We start from the raw sequence: 3,813 nt of genomic DNA on the forward strand, positions 1-3,813 counted from the left end.
TCAAAATAAGTGAAATTTCTGCCTTTTTACACAAAAATAAACGGAATTTCTGTCATTTTGCCCAAAAATAAAAGGAATTTTTGAATTATGCCCTGAAATATGTGAAATTTCTGCAATTTTGCCCCAAAATAAAAGAAATTTCTGCATTTTTGCCACAAAATAAGGGGAATTTCTGCATTTTTGTCCCCAAATAAGGGGAATTACAGCATTTTTACCTCAAAATAAGAGGAATTTCTGCATTTTTGCCTCAAAATAAGGAAAATCTCTGGCTTTTTTCCTTAAAATAATTGAAATTTCTGCAATTTTGCCCCAAATTAGTGAAATTTCTGCAATTTTGCCCCAAAGTAAGGGAAATTTCTGGAATTTTGCCCCAAAATAAGGGGAATTTCTGAGTTTTGCCCCAAAATAAGGAGAATTTCTGTGTTTTTGCCCCAACATATAGGGAATTTCTGCCTTTTTGCCCCACAATTAGGGGAATTTCTGCAATTTTGCTCCAAAATACAGGGAATTTCTGCCTTTTTACCCAAAAATAAGGAAAATGCATAACCTTTTGCCATAAACGAGAAAAATCTCTTCATTTTTGCTCCAAAATAAGAAGAATTTCTGCTTTTTTGCCTCTAAATAAGTGGAATTTCTGTCTTTTTCCCCCAGAACAAAGGGAATTTCTGTATTTTGCCCCAAAATAAGGGCAATTTCTGACTTATTACCCTGAAATAAGTGAAATTTCTGCAATTTTGCCCCCAAATAAGGGAAATTTCTGCCTTTTTGCCCTGAAATATGTGAAATTTCTGCAATTTTACCACAAAATAAGGTAAATTTCTGCCTTTTTGCCCCAAAATAATGGGAATTTCTGCCTTTTTGCCCCAAAATAAGAAAAATTTTTGTTTTTTGTCTCTGAAATAAGTAAAATTGCTGCAATTTTGCTCTAAAATAAGGAAAATTTTTGCAATTTTTCCCAAAAATAAGGGAAATTTCTGCAATTTTGCCCCAAAATAAGGGGAATTTCTCCCTTTTTGCCCCAAAATAAAGGAAATTTCAGCCTTTTTACCTGAAAATAAGTAAAATTTCTGCAATTTTGCACCAAATAGGTGAAATTTCTGCAATTTTGACCCAAAATAAGGTAAATTCCTGCAATTTTGCCCCAAAATAAAGGAAATTTCTGGAATTTTGCCCCAAAATAAGGGGAATTTCTGCCTTTTGTCCCAAAATTAGAAGAATTTCTGCAATTTTGCTATAAAATACAGGGAATTTCTGCCTTTTTGCCTGAAAATAATGGGAATGCATACCTTTTTGCCAAAAAAAAGGGAAATTTCTTCATTTTTGCTCCAAAATAAGGGGAATTTCTGCCTTTTTGCCTCTAAATAAATGGAATTTCTGTCTTTTGCCCCCAAAACAAAGGGAATTTCTGTCTTTTTTGCCCCAAAATAAGGGGAATTACTGATTTATTACCCTGAAATAAGTGAAATTTCTGCAATTTTGCCCCAAAATAAGGAAAATTTCTGCAATTTTGCCCCAATGTAAACGAAATTTCTGCAATTTTGCCCCAAAATAAGGAGAAATTCTGACTGTTTGCTCCCAAAAAAAGGAGATTTTCTGTCTTTTTGACCCAAAATAAGGAGAATTTCTGCCTTTTTGCCCAAAAATTATGAGAATTTCTGCAATTTTGCTTCAAAATACGGGAAATTTCTGCTTTTAATCCCGAAAGTAAGAGGAATGTATACCTTTTCTCACAAAAAAAGGATTTTCTTCATTTTTGCCCAAAAATAAAAGAAATTTCTGCATTTTTGCCACAAAATAAGGGGAATTTCTGTCTTTTTGCCCCAAAATAAGGGAAATTCCTGCCTTTTTGCCTCCAAATAAGAAGAATTTCGGACTTTTTACCTCAAAATAAGGGGAATTTCTGCATTTTTGCCCCAAAATAAGAAAAATCTCTGGCTTTTTTCCCTAAAATAAGTGAAATTTCTGCAATTTTGCTCCAAAATAAGTGAAATTTCTTCAATTTTGACCCAAAATAAGGGAAATTTCTGGAATTTTGCCCCAGAATAAGGAGAATTTCTGAGTTTTGCCCCAAAATAAGGAGAATTTCTTTCTTTTTGCCCCAACATATAGGGAATTTCTGCCTTTTTGCCCCACAATTAGGGGAATTTATGCAATTTTGCTCCAAAATACAGGGAATTTCTGCCTTTTACCCCGAAAATAAGGGGAATGCATAATTTTTGAAATAAACGAGAAAAATTTCTTCATTTTTGCTCCAAAATAAGAATTTCTGCTTTATTGCCTCTAAATAAGTGGAATTTCTGTCTTTTTCCCCCAAAACAAAGGGAATTTCTGTCTTTTTTGCCCCAAAATAAGGGGAATTTCTGACTGTTTGCTCCCGAAAAAGTAGATTTTCTGTCTTTCTACCAAAAAATAAGGAGAATTTCTGCCTTTTTGCCCGAAAATTGAGAGAATTTCTGCAATTTTGCTTCAAAATACGGGGAATTTCTGCTTTTTATCCGGAAAGTAAGGGGAATGTATACCTTTTGCCACAAAAAAGGGAAATTACATCATTTTTGCCCCAAAATTAGAGCAATTTCTTCCTTTTTACTTCAAAATAAGTGAAATTTCTGCCTTTTTACACAAAAATAAATGGAATTTCTGTCATTTTGCCCAAAAATAAAAGGAATTTTTGAATTATGCTCTGAAATATGTGAAATTTCTGCAATTTTGCCCCAAAATAAAAGAAATTTCTGCATTTTTGCCACAAAATAAGGAGAATTTGTGTTTTTCTGCCCCAATATAAGGGAAATTTCTGCCTTTTTGCCCCCAAATAAGGGGAATTTCAGCCTTTTTACCTCAAAATAAGGGGAATTTCTGCATTTTTGCCCTAAAATAAGGAAAATTTCTGCATTTTTTCCCTGAAATAAGTGAAATTTCTGCAATTTTGCCCCAAAATAAGTGAAATTTCTGCAATTTTGCCCCAAAATAAGGGAAATTTCTGGAATTTTGCCCCAAAATAAGGGGAATTTCTGAGTTTTGCCCCAAAATAAGGAGAATTTCTGTCTTTTTGCCACAACATATAGGGAATTTTTGCCTTTTTGCCCCAGAATTAGGGGAATTTCTGCAATTTTGCTCCAAAATACAAGGAATTTCTGCATTTTGCCCGAAAATAGAGGAAATGCATAAGTTTTTGCCATAAAAAAGGAACATTTCTTCATTTTGCTCCAAAATAAGAAGAATTTCGGCTTTTTAGCCTCTAAATAAGTGGAATTTCTGTCTTTTTCCCCCAAAACAAAGGAAATTTTTGTCTTTTTTGTCCCAAAATAAGGGAGATTTCTGACTTATTACCCTGAAATAAGTGAAATTTCTGCAATTTTGCCCCAAAATAAGGGAAATTTCTACCTTTTTGCTCTGAAATATGTGAAATTTCTGCAATTTTACCCCAAAATAAGGTGGATTTCTGCCTTTTTGCCCCAAAATAATGGGAATTTCTACATTTTTGCCCCAAAAAAAGAAAAATTTTTGCTTTTTTTCTCTAAAATAAGTGAAATTTCTGCAATTTTGCCCTAAAATAAGGGAAATTTCTGCAATTTTTCCCCATAATAAGGGAAATTTCTGCAATTTTGCCCCAAAATAAGGGGAATTTCTCCCTTATTGCCCCAAAATAAAGGAAATTTCAGCCTTTATACCTGAAAATAAGTAAAATTTCTGCAATTTTGCACCAAATAGGTGAAATTTCTGCAATTTTGACCCAAAATAAGGTAAATTCCTGCAATTTTGCCCCAAAATAAAGGAAATTTCTGGAATTTTGCCCCAAAATAAGGGGAATTTCTG

The sequence above is a fragment of the Micromys minutus genome, assembly GCF_963924665.1.
Source record: "Micromys minutus genome assembly, contig: SCAFFOLD_47, whole genome shotgun sequence".
Classification (NCBI taxonomy): domain Eukaryota; kingdom Metazoa; phylum Chordata; class Mammalia; order Rodentia; family Muridae; genus Micromys; species Micromys minutus.